The 15,845-nt window shown below is 44.5% G+C and overlaps 3 non-coding genes across 3 annotated transcripts; 2 read left to right on the plus strand and 1 right to left on the minus strand.

Moving 5' to 3' along the window:
* The first annotated feature begins 6,359 nt into the window (after positions 1-6,359).
* TRNAP-UGG (transfer RNA proline (anticodon UGG)) lies at positions 6,360-6,433 on the plus strand. The gene has a single exon. It is a non-coding gene; the product is annotated as a tRNA-Pro (tRNA).
* A 232-nt stretch (positions 6,434-6,665) lies between these two features.
* Positions 6,666-6,739, plus strand: TRNAW-CCA (transfer RNA tryptophan (anticodon CCA)). Its single transcript has one exon. It is a non-coding gene; the product is annotated as a tRNA-Trp (tRNA).
* An 8,619-nt stretch (positions 6,740-15,358) lies between these two features.
* TRNAR-CCG (transfer RNA arginine (anticodon CCG)) lies at positions 15,359-15,432 on the minus strand. Its single transcript has one exon. It is a non-coding gene; the product is annotated as a tRNA-Arg (tRNA).
* Between the last annotated feature and the right edge of the window lie 413 nt (positions 15,433-15,845).

Here is a 15,845-nt window from a genome sequence, read left to right on the forward strand (position 1 = left end):
CCAACCGACAGCTATTCCGTCACCGTTGTCCATAGCACCTGCTCTGAACAATCCACCCTTGGCTGGGTTATTACCAATATAATCATGAAAAGCTGATTTCTCGGGAATTTTGGACCACGCTTCCGATAAACCAGAATTTTCAGCTTTGCTAGCACGGATCCGCCGATCTATCTCTTGCTGAAAATATCCCTGATCCCATTGGTAACGGGTGGGACCAAATAACTCGATTGGAGTGGCGGCGGAGCCGTACCACATAGTCCCAGAAACTACGAAGGCGGCGAAGGAAACGGCAGCGATACTGCTGGACGAAACGGTTTCAACATTCCCCATGCGTAGGGCCTTGTATAACCGTTGGGGGGGACGAACACTAGGATGAAATGGACCGGCTAGTATACCTAAAATACCTGCTGCGATATGGTGAGAAGCTATTCCTCCCGGAGTGAAGGGATCGAAACCCTCAGCTCCCCGAGCCGGATCCACAGGTTGTACTTTACCGGTTAATCCATAGGGGTCCGATACCCAGATACCGGGCCCAAATAAACCAGTTACGTGAAATGCTCCAAAAGCAAAGCGAAGTACTCCTGATAAGAATGAATGAATTCCAAAAATTTTGGGTAGATCGAGGGATGGTTTTCCCGTGCGTTCGTCGCGAAACAAATCCAGGTCCCAATGGACCCGATGCCGGATAGCAGCTAGAAATAATAAACCGGATGGGATAATATGAGCTGCAGCTACACCTTCATAACTCCAGATACCTGCGTCAGTTACGGTATCTCCGGTAATGCTCCAACCCCCCCATGACTTCGTTATTCCGATACGGGTCATGAATGGGATGACGAACATACCCTGTCTCCGCATCGGATCAAGAACAGGATCAGATGGGTCGAAAACCGCTAATTCATACAGAGCCATTGAACCAGCCCAAACCAGAGACCGGAGCCGTATGCATTAGATGTACAGAAATTAAGCGACCGGGATCATTTAGTACAACAGTATGAACGCGATACCGAGGCAAACCCGTTGGAAACCCCTTTGTTGAAAATGAATGGACACTACGTGACTTTCTCGCGTCGGAAGCCTGCGCTATAAAGAAGTGGAAGAGACTCTCTTCAATCCTGAATGGAGATCCCACTTGGAATGATACGTGTAAATACATTGGTGTATAGGCGGACGTATCGGTGTGGGGAGCCGAGAATCCCCCCCTCCTAGCGGAGGGAAAGACATAGATATTTTAGCATTTACATCTTTTACGCAACAACGTAGAGATTGGTCCCATCTATCTCGCGGGAAATATTCCACCACCAATCAGATCTCGGATCCCTCGGCTATGTACCACGGATTCCACGAGTAGACGCCTCAAGAGATGCAAATTCATTCCGACTAGACATGTTATAATACAACACAAGCCTCCACTTCCATCGGGTGTTACGCTTTCGTTTAAGAGACAACTACAACTTACTACCGGTTTCCGTATGCCAATTGGTGTTCCGAAGGTGCCCTTTCGTCTACCTGGGGAAGAGGATGCGGTTCGGATTGACGTATAGTGCGACTCGTTAGACATATCGAGTTGTATGGAGCTACTCCCCATCATTTCTCATCCGAGCGATGTGTCTCTATCTCACTCAGACTGATTCTTTGGTAGTCGAACGCGTGAGACTGGAACGAAAGATTCGATAAAAGATCCATCAATCGTCGGAATCCATGGCTAGTTGGAACTAACAGATTCGCCAGGCTTCGGTCGCTAAATCCCGCGAGTCGATGATGACAAGGATAACCACAAGATTGAATGGGACTTGAATTAGTCAGTGAGTCGGGGTGGGGTGCGGGATCTGAAAGATGGAGTGGGGAAAGAGGAAATGAAACTATTTGTTCTACATGTACAAATAATGATCGGATTTATATCTCCCCGAAGTAGAAAATGAGCCTAAAGATTCTTTTGAGAGGGACTCAATTATGAACAAGAAAACATTGGTGGGAGGGGGGGGTGTACCCCCCCCCCCCACCAATTGAGATATGGTTCAAGATGTTTGGGAGACCGAAGAGACGAACCTGAACCATAAATGGAATACTGGAAAATGGATTAGATTGGGAGGGTGAAAGAGGTTTTCATTAACGGTGATACATGAAGTATCTCTTCCTAAGGGATGTAGAACCTGTTTTGCTCCTTCTCGTACCGGACCCATGCTGGTATACCGGAACCACTGGAGCCGTATGCTTCTAACGATGCTCGTACGGTTCCGGAGGAGGGGGGCGCGGAGACCTATCCTGATCAACCGTCTCTATCGAGAGAGGCTTCTTTTTTTGGGTCAGCAAGTGGATGACGAGATTGCAAATCAACCGATTGGTATCATGATGTACTTGAATGGGGAGGACGAAACCAAGGATACGTATTTGTATACAAACTTTCCCGGTGGGGCAGTATTATCAGGAATATCTGTTTATGATGCTACGCAATTTGTTGTACCGGATGCACATACCATTTGCATGGGATTAGCCGCTTCAATGGGATCTTCCATTTCAACCGGAGGAGAGATAACCAAACGTATAGCACTGCCTCACGCTTGGCGCCAATGATTTGTATGGGTCGAAACTATGCCTCCGCCCGATTGCGGTAATAATAGCATGGCACTTAAAACTTGGTGGAATTCTAGGTATGTGTGCAAGGACCGAAGTAGTGAAGCACCGAGATAGTGAAGTGAGTCAGGAAATTCTTCGGTAGGGATTCACCACCAGTAAGTGCATCTACTCTAGCGTCGCAGAAATCCTGGGGTGAGGGATGAATCCCTACAATTTATCCCGAATCGAAGGATCTTGATTCTATCTCCCGTAGAGAATATCCATATAAAACCTTGGGATTGCTGGAAGGGATGAAGCAACGGAACCACCATAGTACTTCTGGTAAGAAAGGGTGGTATATGTAATTTCTAAGAAGCTGGCTCTGGATAAGAGATAAGAACCCCACCCGATTTCTGGAATTGGGATTCTTCCACTTGCAAAATATTTGGTAGTCAGACACGGAGCCGTATGCAGAAGGAGCTGCCCGTACGGTTGTCTTCGGATTGAATTGCAACGATACTGAATCAGGGTTATGATTCATCAACCTGCGAGTTCCCATTATGATGGACAGGCGGGTGAATGTATTATGGAAGCAGAAGAAGTATCGAAACCTTGTGATTGTATTACTAGGGTTCATGTATAAAGAACCGGCAAACCTTTATGGATGATCTCCGAAGACATGGAAAGAGACGTTTTTACGTCAGCGAAAGAAGCCGAAAATCATGGTATTGTAGATCCCGTAGCATCAGAAAACTCTCCAGATTCAAGATTAATTTAGTAACTTCTACTGCTTGGTGGGGAATGTCCGGGACTCACGAGGAGTCTCCCGATATGAACAGGGGAGATCCCTACATTCCGGTACTTTAGGAATCGATACTATTTGGGTGTGGGTATTTACCAAATGTCATTCACGAATATTGATTTGCGGGGGGGGGGGGGGAGGAGCAACACCCAATTCCTCCCTCTCCCAGGTTTATGACTTGTGTGAATCACCGCTATCTCCACCACTTATTCCATCTCCCATATTTTCTATATGAGGTTGCCCGGGAGATAAGGATTCTACCAACTCAATGATTGAGGTGTCCTCCATGGTTAGGAATAGTCCGAACCCCAAAACCCTGCATCTTTTGGATATGCCAACCAATCAACAACTTATTAGGAACGCAAGACAACCAATGGAGATTGGAACAAAATCCCCTGCCCTTCGGGGGTGCCCCCAACGCAGAGGGGTATGTACCAGGGTGTATGTGCGACACGTTTGAATCGTAAACCAAATGATATTGGGGGGTCGGTGTCGCAGCAAGATCCCTTCACTGTAATTAGGCAAAGATCCGTCATCTATATCCTTTACTGAGAGACGAAAATTCATAGTTCTGATTGGTGCAAATCCAATCATCTTAGTGTGAGATGAGAAGCAACTTATCAGTGATACTAAAAAAATCACTAAGCGACGTGGGGATGAGGATATCGATTCCCATATCTCTGCTGGAATCCCTGCAATGGCGGTAGCTTTGCTTTGGGTCAACCATCCAGCCAACTACCGAAGTGAAATACCGTTACTATACAAATAAGTCTTTCTAGGATGAAACTCTTTACCTGATCTCTCAAGTCTTGAGTGGAGCCGGGGATTGGAAACTATACGACTTACCAACAGTAATTCCATTTCCCCCGTCATCGGGAAATCATAGGCTCCGGTGTATAGGAAGGACCCAACTGTCGAGGAAGATACTACGGAAACTTTGGAATCCATAACTCCCTCTGGTGCAACTTCTTTATCAAGAGGCATCTGATCTCGGGGATTTGTGGACGGGAAGGTTAAGGTAGCAAAAGCCATTGGAATCATTATTTTCTACGTCAGATAGGAAAGTCTCTTGCGGGAATTGTTCTTTCAAAAGAATTAAGTGACCAGATTCAGATTCTATTTCAACTATTTCTGATCCTACTAATCCGAATAATTCGGATATCAGGAGTGCGGGAATTGAGAGTTTTGGTGTGCCACCGCGACCGTGCATGCCACCAGATCTACACTTAGCAATTCCGTCTTCTTGCTAGAAGGATGCATCCAGACGGTTCCGATGATATGAGAGAGGTGGGATTCATTCGGGACTGAAGGGGGGGGGGGGGGGTTGTATCACCAGTGTGACAGACAGAGTCCCCAAAGAATAATTTTGATATTTTGTGAGGGTAAACACTCAACGACTAGGGTAAAACGCGGATCTGTGGCTCGGAAACGTCGCAAAAGTATTCCTGAAATTACATCTGGATTTAGGGGAGCTCATTCAAAGCTATTTAGAACGGCGAATCAACAGGAAATGAAAGCATTGGCTTCTGCTTATCGAGATAGGAGTAATCGAAAGAGAGAAATTTGTCGCTTACGGATTGCCCGGATCAATGCAGCAGCACGAGGGAATGGAATTTCTCATAATAGGATGATTCACAATTTATATGAAAATCGAGTTTATCTGAATCGCAAAATACCTGCATAGATAGCTATCCTAGATACTCACTGTTTTTCCGAGATTGCACAACTACCAGTATACGAATCTACTGGTTGAAAATAAGAAACCTCTCCGGATATTGTCTCCCGGAGAGGCGGAACGGACGGTAGTAAACTACAAATATTCCACCCGGAGTATTGGTTCCGACTCCTATTCATTTCTCCATTTAGGGTTAATAGGATCGAGTAGTCGGTTGAATGCCAAATCTTTCAAACTAGAACTTAATTGTCTAGTCGCTAGCAATGCAAGGTCTAATTCTCGTTATTCGAGAACGGTGGCAAAGCTAAAATACGAGCTCTTTTGATTGCGACAGCTATTGAGTGCTGTTGTTTCGGGGTCAACCTACTCATTCATCTGGGTGAAATCCTTCCCTGTTCACTTACAAATCGACGGAGTAAACTTATATTTCTGTAGTCAATAATCTCGTCGGATCGGATGGATGGAGAACGTCTACGCGAAGACTGCTTAGATTTATTCGTGATACCTTTCATGACATTTCCGAAAACTATTGATTATTTTCCAGTTGATTAGAAACAGATCACTTATTTCTTCGACTCTTTGTGAATGGTATGTTTGTAGCAGCAGGGACAGTATCTCCTCGATTCCAATCAAGTAGGTGTATTGCGACGATTCTTACGCGTAGTATATCGAAAAATACCTAGAGATTTGTCGTCAGTCCCTTTTCGGGTGCAACTTGTGCATTCCAAAGCAATAGTTACTCTCGCATCTCTACTTTTAGCCATAGGATTCATTGAAATAAGTGAAGGAAATGGGGGAGGAGTGGATGGGAAGATACCGTCTCAGTAATAAATCATTAATAGAATTCCCGATTTATCGATTTCCAGTAATGAATGGATCGCTCACTGCTCCCCTCACGGAAATCGATCTATTTCTCCCACCTTACTTTTGTTTTGCTCAACCCCCGCCTCCCCCCGACTAGAGAAATGGAAATATCAAGGCATCTGGAAAGAATCGATTTATTTCTATTAGTAAACCGGCTAGCAGCCCAAACCATATCGTAGCCAACACGGGGGCCGTGGAAAGATAAATTTTTACATCTTGCATTGTGAATTCTCCTTCGTTTTTCAATCGACTAGGAAGATGATGTGTCTCTTCCAGTATTTTTACCACGACCAACCCCAGTAAGGGAATCGGATTCTTCCGGTCTGGGAATGATTCGGAGGCGACATCCTCTCGGGACATGGTTACTTCTTAAGTGGGTAGTCAAGTTCTGTGGCTATCAGTTATAATTACTTGGATCACGCGTCTCAATACCGAGAATGCCAGTCGGAGATCGAGACCAATAGGGATGTAGCGCAGTTTGGTAGCGCATTTGTTTTGGGTACAAAATGTCGCAGGTTCAAATCCTGTCATCCCTATTGTTCCCCGTACATCCCAAAATGATATTGGTGAGAAATTGGTGACAAGAGAAATCCATCTGGGTAGATTGTTTGTGTTATTCAACTGATTCCCCCACAAGAGACATTCCATTTATCTTCCTCTCTCCTGGTCGGTGAAAGAACCACTCCGATTAAGAGTCTGATTCTATTCCCGTGTCCGGATGTCCGCAGATTCTGATTAGAATGGAAACTGGCTTACGTGGGGAATGGAGCGCCCTTAGTTCAGTTCGGTAGAACGCAGGTCTCCAAAACCTGATGTCGTAGGTTCAAATCCTACAGGGCGTGTTTCTCCGACTCAAGTCGGTATCAGCTGGTTCGACCAATACCCACACATACTAAGAATTTGCATTTCCCGATCCCTCTGGATTACCAGAGAGATCTTAGGAATGGGAGAAGGATATGGCAAATGAGTCTCCGTCTTCTACCGAATATCTAGTTGGTCGCCACGTCGATATTGCAAATCAAATATGCAGTTACAAATAATCCAGCTAGAGTTATTGGGATCAAACCCAACACAATTCCGGATAGCAGTGCTTCAACCATTTGGGTTCACATACATTTAGTACAAATACTTACCGAAAAAGATTCAGGTATTAATTGGTAATAGATGATTGGTAAGTGCGGCGGATCAGTAAGTGCTAATGGGCACTCCTCGTTCCTTCTAAGCTGATACTCTTGTATCATATAAGCCGGATCTTATTCAATCCAACAAATAATACTGAAGTTGAGATTGGTGCGGACGATAGAAAAGCGAAGTGACTCGGTGGAGTAAGCATAGATTTAAGTACCAAATTGATTTAGCAGATAGGTTAGTAGAAAAATAATTGGTTACTCGGAACTATCGAAGGGGATTCGAAGCTTGGTAGACATATGAGAGCAGTTTATCCGACGAGAAGATCGCGTTTCAGAAGCTGGGAATGGGATCGACAGTTCATCGAAATATCTCCAACCTCTGAATGAGTGGGAGGAATCGAATCTTCCCAGAAAGAGGAACAAGACAAGATTGGATATTAATATCTCAATTATATGTATCAGATACCCCTACATGACCAGGTTCCCCCGAGTTCTCGATGGAGAATCCTATAGTTCTAATGGCAGGATTTGATACGGAAGTCATTCGAAAGAAACTTAGACGTGGTGGGTTAACCACGCGCGTTGAGACTCACCGGAAGCATCGGAACCTCCAATTGAACAATCGGGGAAAAAAAAAGAATCATATTCTTTCCATAGGTTCTCCTAAAACGCGGAGAAAATACTGATAGATTTGTATACTCGGGGGGGAGGGGGGAATTACGGTTTCTCCGCTCGGTTTATTTACAACTCGTTTATTTATCCGGCGAAATAAGAGGAATATTGCTGCTTCGAGGGGGGGCTAGCTATACTAATCCAGTATGTTTCGGGTATACCCTCGGTATAATAATGACAACTTAACGGGGATCGCTCAGGTATACCGGTAGATTCTCCATCTACTGGTACTCACACCTCTCGGCAAGCAATCCTCCTTAATCCCGCAGGGATATACGGAGCTGAACATGTCTGGGAATACGGGAGAACGTCCTTCTGCTGACATTATTACTAGTATTCGATACTGGGTCATCCATAGCATTACTATACCTTCTCCGTCTATTGCAGGTTGGTTATTCGTCAGTACAGGTTTGGCTTACGACGTTTCTGGAAGTCCCCGCCCAAATGAATATTTTACGGAGAGCCGACAAGAAGTTCCTTTAGTAACTGGCCGCTTCGATTCGCTGGAACAAGCTGATGCATTTACTAGATCTCAGGAGGTACCAACGACTCCAGATAGAACTTATCCGATTTTCACCGTTAGGTGGCTAGCCGTCCACGGACTAGCTGTACCTACAGTTTTTTTTCCAGGCTCTATATCGGCAATGCAATTCATTCAGCGATAATCCCTATATAAGCTATAAATCCACGACGCAACCGAACCCGAATAAACAGAGTGTGGAATTGAATCGTACAAGCCTTTATCGGGGACTCTTATTGATCTTCGTACTTGCCGTCTCATTTTCCAACTACTTCTTCAATTAGAAACTGAAGAGATTTGATAACCCCAATTGGGAAAAACTAAGACCTGATTTATTTGTGACTGTTCGTGTCTCGAGTCGTGACTAAATAATGAAATCAAAAAGGGAGGGGGGTGGGACAAATGGCCAATACCACTGGAAGGATTCCTCTGTGGCTTATAGGTACCGTAGCTGGTATACTCGTGATAGGTCTACTGGGAATATTCTTTCATGGAGCCTATTCGGGATTGGGATCATCCCTCTGAGAATGAATAAGCATTGGGAAATTCTTCCTACTCGCAGGTGAAAAGATGTGCCGGATCCCGGGGGTTCATAGGTCCGGAAACGGGTCAACCCCCTCTTCCGGAGTCTGTTCTACTGCTCCGGGTGCGACAACCCCCCAGCTGTATATGCTACTCCGCCTCAGCAGAGTCAAATTCTGGTACCGTACTCGGGTGAGTAGGTTATTCGATCGATTCTCTCCCGAAGAATCGATCGCAATTGGATGAAGGGGCGGTAATTATTGCAATCATTTGATAAGTATGGGACAGATTCCTACCGGGATTGGGAGGGTGCATATGCTTTTGATAACAAACCAACCCACGAGTCACTCGTCTGATTCTTCGAGAGATCGAGGGATGGGGGGAATCATATCACATTAAATCTCTGGACTCGGGAGGAAGAAGGAAGGACTCGACCTGAGGTTTAAATCCAATTCCAGGTCGATTTCCTCATAGTAAATTGGGGGGAGTACACGGTGGCGGTGGCTCACCCGCCACCACCGATATCGGAATAGAAAAAATAGTTAGCAAAATTGGATATATTTTCTGATACCTGTCGGGGAGACTATTATTGAAAACTTGGTTTCATCACCGAATATGTTTTTGAAGAATTCCAGTTATTCTTACTGCTAACTGGACTCAACCGGCTCCAAATGATACCACAAGAGTTGTACTTATCGCTTCGTTTAGACGTATAGAAGAGGTAGAAATCCAGAATTTGTCTTTGACTCGTCGGATTTACAGTCAATTACCAACCCTTTCCGGATGGTTCACATCCGAAAAGTATGGACTCAGAAATTCATCTCCGCCAATTGGACTTTCTCGAACTGCTTCTTCTTTGACACTGGGAATATCTGGGCCAGAGTAACCGATGCAAGAAAAAGTAGAAGACCTTGAACACGTAATGGATCCTGAAGTACAATCTCTGCCTCTGCTTGACCGAATCCACCCACGTTAGGGTTATTGGTCGATGGTTAATCAGCTTTAATATATTCACCCTCCGAAACGATAAGTTCGGGACCGGGAGGTACAGTATCAACTACTTCACGACCCCCCGATGTCTCTTGGGTAGTGATTTCGTATCCACCCCCCCTCTCCCTACGTGTTATTCTAGTTATCCTTCCCGTCGCCGAAGCGTTGTAAACCGTATTATTGCTTTTACTTCCATCGGGATAGATCTGTCCCCTTCCCCTATTCCCTCCAACATATAGGGGGTATTTTAAAAAGTGTACCTCTTTATCAACGGCAGGATCCGGTGAGAGAATCGGAAATACGATTTCACTATATAGCTTACCCGGAACCGGACCTATTACTATCATGTTCTTTCTATCGGGGCGATAGCTCTGGAACGAAAGTTTACTTAATTTCTCCCTCGCTTCGGTTGGAAGACGATCAGAAGGAGCCAATTCAAACCCTTCGGGTGGGATCGGTACGGCGCCTACATTCAATCCTCCCTTTTTACCATTTGCAAGTACTTATTTTATCTACATATCATAAGGAATCTTAACAACTGCTTCGGACACAGTATTGGGAAGAACAGATTGCGGAACCTCAATATCCACGGGTTTCTTAGCCAAGTGACGATTAGCACATACAATACGTCCAGTTGCTTCTCGTGGATCCTCGTAATTCTATTGCGCAAAAATCGGATATGCATTTGATACGGATGGACGATTCATTCCATCCAGAGTGATCAACATTGGAAATGACAGGGTCAACCACTTCGCCATCCAGTCCTTACTACTTCTCTTTCGCATAGTTCGATTATTAGTATTAGGGTTTCTCACAAATAGATTGTTTCTTGACATCATAGGTAAAATATTACTCCCCTCTTTTGGAGTATTCTGATATCCCGACGATTGCGGGAATTGCAAATTTTTATCCTCCCACTACCCAATACCAGAAGAGGATAATAAAATCCAATTCCTACGAGAAGTGAGTCTACTCCGTTGGATGCAACTGGCAGATACTCGGTGGAGTGATTATCATTCATTCATTGTGTGATAAGTCGCTACGATTGAAGGAGATATACGACTCAAATGGCGAGGAATCCGATATTTGGAGACTGTGTCTGAAATAACCGGGAAGGTTGAGACGAAACAAGAGATTACATATTTGTTGTGAGCGAATCCCAGATGTTCCAGGAGAGAATCTACAACTATTTCCCAACCGTGGGGGGAGTGAAATCCAATACATAAATCCGTTAATGGTGGAGTAGAGAACGCTTTCGTCGTATCATTTAAGCTATAGAATAACTCCCGAATCCAGGAATTTGAAACTGCGAGTCTTTCTTTACCTACTACGAACAAGCAGATCGAGGTGGCAATGCTAATTACGTCGGTTACTAGGTGCGAGATTATCTGGGTGTTTCCCTCGTTACATATTACCACCAATTGAATAGTTTTGTCATACACATCTGTGCCGTAGTCTTGTAATTAGGTATATACAGAGCCTCTCATTGTTTCACCCAACCGGAGTAAGCCTTCTATCTCCTGAAGTCGTTTGAGAGCTACCTCTTCCCGGAAAGAATTAATAAATATTTGTGACTGGAAGGTATTCCACCAATTTCTGATCCGAGGTTCTAGAAACCAATTCTTCAAGACAATTGGAATCGCGGAAGGGAGAAGTAATAGACATCCGATATATTGAATAGGAGCTACTGCTTGATATTTAGCCAATTCAGAATCGTTAAGTACTAATGAACTCGATTGACCCGTCAACTCTGTGTTGAACCTTGATGAAGTACGAGTTATGGACCGTGGCATCAGACTTATAGACTCATAAGCCGTTGTACTACTGGGGGAATCCACTGATTTGCGGACAGAAAATTTATCATTTGAGTTATCATTTATTTGGAGTGACGGAGAAGTTGTGGGACGGTGCCGTGTCCAGGAATCAGGATCATTTGGAGTTGCTTCGATCCGAGCCAATTTCCTATTCATTTGTTCCGTCTTACTCGATTCTCTTGACACATATTTACCCGCAGGAGCCAAAGGATTATCCCCTGGTGGATTTTGCGATAAATCACCAATTATGTTTGGTTTCCTCCCCACCCTGCAGGGATCTAGACGAACCAGTGGAGGCGCTGATTGAAGAGGCAGAGCAACTGGGGGGTGAGATGGAGATGCATCACGGGACCTTTCCTCTGTCGATATTTCTTTCCCACGGGAGGTAGGAGGATAATTCCCGATCAGGAGCAACTGGCGTTGCTTCCTCCTGATAAAGAACTTAAGACTATTCCGAATCTTCGATACAGATATGCTGATCCTACATTCTAAAAGACTCCGATATATAGTAGATAGAGATTTACTAGGTTCTGCATCCGTATGAGCTACCGCAGCCTGTGACGAATCTTCCGTAGATGATATTGTTTCTAGATAATAGGAAGAGTCTTCTCTTACGGATTGTAGTCGCTTACTAGCTTCGTAAGCTCTATCCGGGGAGCGACGTGGGGTATTGTAGAACCACCGGAGGAGTCTCCAACAGTATGATTTCATATATTATTTATATGGTGAGGAGGGGAATTCACGAAGTAAATTACTAAGTGGATGAATCCCCGTAATCGAATCCTCTTTTCTAATTCCCTTCTCTAATCGTCACTATACCATCCTAATTTCCTTCCCTCATCTCATTCGCTTCTTCTAGGAACCTCCGGATCGGTCGAAATATTAGAATCCCTCGATTGATACACGTGAAAAACGAGCAAGTTCAGCAGCTTTTTCTTCTGTTTCTCCCGACGCCGAATCCTCACCAATCCGGGTTAGGGGAATGTCTTGCCGACCCTCATCTTCAAGTAAAGACTCGACGAGGATAGAAACCTCCTCGAATTTCCAATTTAACTGCTTGTATATCTCTCATTGCAAATTGGATACAAATACGACGGTTTCCCCCGGGGAAACCCCAGCGAGAAATGGGGAAGATTCACTTCTCATTTATCAAATGAATTGTAGCCGCTACCCACATCCCGAAATATCGTACGCCACGGATAAAATCCCAGGAAGAGACCCGCGATACCATAGAAACACATCACAATACCTTGTGGAATGAAAACAATCTGTCCAGATGGAAGTGTGGGGATTAAATCTTCACCAATATAACTAGAGATTCCAACCGCCGGAAACCCATTGCGCCACGAACCGGGATACGGGCCCAACACAAATTACTGAATCTACGAGAACCTCTTGGAGAATCTACTCGAAACCATTCGGATTGACGATTCATTAATACTCCCTCCAGAAATTGCCTTGTTGGAATGAATCAGCCGCTTATATTGTTATTGGTCCCACCTCTACCCTACCCCCCCCCCTCCCCGAATAGATGCAGATACAGATACAGCCGATGCTTCGACATCACTTCATTTTGAAAAGGATTCTTGGAAGGGATTCTGTTTCCGAGAAGTTTAGAACATTTTCCACTGTTTTGGTGCGTAGGTGGGGTCGCTAAGATCTATATGTCTTAGCAACGATGGAACGATCCACGTCTCACTTATCCATAAGGGGAAAGGAGATATAGATTGAGATGACGTTAAAGATTCCCAAGTGCTAAAACAAGTGCTCAAATAAAATAACCGCCGGTGAAGCTATGTGGAAAGAATATATCCGACCGAATCAAAAGCAAGAGAAGTAGTCGTAATTGATCGATCCTATGGAACAATTTCCGTGAGATAGTGTACAGAACAAGAAATTGTAGAATTTCGTCCCGTTCTATATAAATAAACAGAGATATCATTGTAATTGCCGGAAAGACCGAACCTACTAGGGGTACAGAAATGGAAGGTAAATAGGACGCTGTCGTAATGGAATCACCTCAAGTAAGAAAGATATGACACAGATAGATGTATCTATAATGACATTATATTGTTATTTTTATCTTTATCCCCCAATGTCTAATAATAGTCTCCTTATCTCACGTAGAAAGGAAGTTTTTATACATTCGATATATCGAGACAGTTACTCGGAAATTGCTACGAAATCCATATTGTTTCCGGTAAGGTATCTGATTCCAGCTCCGATCAACTGACTCAAAATGAATCTGCAGACATCCGCGGTGTCTACTTTCGTCGAATCAGGCGCACAGCAGAGTCCGAAATTATACCGATGGTTAATCTCGATTTCTTACTGAGGTATAATTGCATTGTGGCATAATTTGCATGGCGTGATATCAGAGAAGGATAGAAAAGTATTGTTACGACGGTTCGCTGAATAAATTCCTCTCATTGGAGAGGTAGAGAGATTAGTAGGACAACCCCGAATTGATAATTCCTAACTTGATTAATGAGAAGGAGGGAGAGTGATAGAAACGGGGGTTTAACCGAATGGGGGGAAAGGAGGTTCAATTCCTTTTACAAGGAGCTGAAGAATAAAGCTCAGATATCTCACTCGGAACACCTTTAGAGGATTACGTGGAACAATTGAATCGGGTGATCCATGATCAAATAAAGATTCAGCTACTTGAAAGCCATCGGGTATCTTCTGACGCAGTGTTTGTTCAATCACCCTTTTCCCAGCAAATGCTATGTATGCTTTGGACTCAGCAATAATTACGTCCCCTAACGTACCAGAACTAGCAGTAACACCACCCGTAGTTGGATAGGTAGGAACCGATATATATAATAATCCCTTCTGAACCTGATGTATTTGTGGGACGGGAGGAATCTTAGCCATCTGCATCAAGACTCAACGTCCCTTCTTGCGTACGTGCTCCGCCGGAAGCACAGATAATAACTAGTGGAAGGGATGATCCGTGGCACATTCGATTGAGCGGGTAATCTTTCACCTACCACAGAACCCATACTTCCCCCCGTGGATTGAAAGTCCGTAACACCAAGCGCAATAGTGTCCCGTTTAGACATCCCACCCTGTCTGAACAGCATCAGTTAAACCCGTTCGTTTCTGGGAGTTGATGATGCGACTTCCATGAGAATCCCCGTCAGAGAAACCTGGAACATCTTATGCAGTCATGTCTTCATCCATGGGAATCCAAGTGTCACGATCGATCGGAAGTTCGATTCTTTCTGTACTAGTCATTGGGGGGTGATAGCCGCACTCCTCACAAATATTTTTATTTTGTTTTGGAATCTCACGTAAAGCATGTTACCGCAGTTGTCACACCGAGTCCACAACCCCCTGTCGGTATCAATGCTTATGTCTCTATTCCCTTCCTCTCTCACTCAAAACGTAACCCTTTGTGGCTTTTTCGAGGAAAGCCCCGATCAATCCACCAAATTCGCGTTTACCTTCGAACCGATTTCTCACAGACATAGGAATTTCCTCATTCATTTCTTCTCCTTCGCTTCGGAGGTAAAAACAGTCGATTCTATTAGATTTCATTTCATCAATGAGATAGACACAGAGATGGAGAAATCATTTCTGAACTATCAGGATCAGCGTCTGTTCGGAATAGGCGTCGAATCGAGACTGACTCCGAATCCGATAACTAATTGGCAATTGACTGATCATCTATTTGATCAATCATATGTTAGAACCCCCAAATAATTATCCAATAACACTTCGTGGAAATAGTTGTGTCGTGTACTGAGAGGCACTGAATCATTTCCTTACTACTCGAGTCTCTGCAGCTCGTATTCCACCTCTCCTATGCAAATTGGGGGGGATTCGAACCCCCGTCCCCATGGATCGGAACCATGTGCTCTCATCCGCTGAGCTACCAACTCCGATCCGTGGCATATCGGGAGTATGGAGGGGAATGTTCCTTCCTCCCTATACTCCCTGTTCGCCCCACGAATCCTACCGAATGAATGAGATTCCCGAATAGGTTACGGAAATTACAATGTATCAATTGTGTCGAATTCAAATTTTGATCTGTTTCCATACCTCGCAAGCAGCAGCCAATTCGGGACTCCACTTACTAGCTTCGCGGATAATCTCGTTACCTTCACGAGCAAGATCACGTCCCTCATTACGAGCTTGTACACAAGCCTCCAATGCAACTCGATTAGCTACGGCGCCTGGTGCGTTTCCCCAGGGGTGTCCCAAGGTTCCTCCGCCGAACTGTGAGACAGAATCATCTCCGAAGATTTCAGTTTAGAGCGGGCATATGCCAGACATGGATACCTCCCGAGGCTAC

The sequence above is a fragment of the Dipteris shenzhenensis genome, unplaced genomic scaffold, assembly GCF_047967505.1.
Source record: "Dipteris shenzhenensis isolate YYH24624 ecotype China unplaced genomic scaffold, Dip_SZ_1.0 scaf0241, whole genome shotgun sequence".
Classification (NCBI taxonomy): domain Eukaryota; kingdom Viridiplantae; phylum Streptophyta; class Polypodiopsida; order Gleicheniales; family Dipteridaceae; genus Dipteris; species Dipteris shenzhenensis.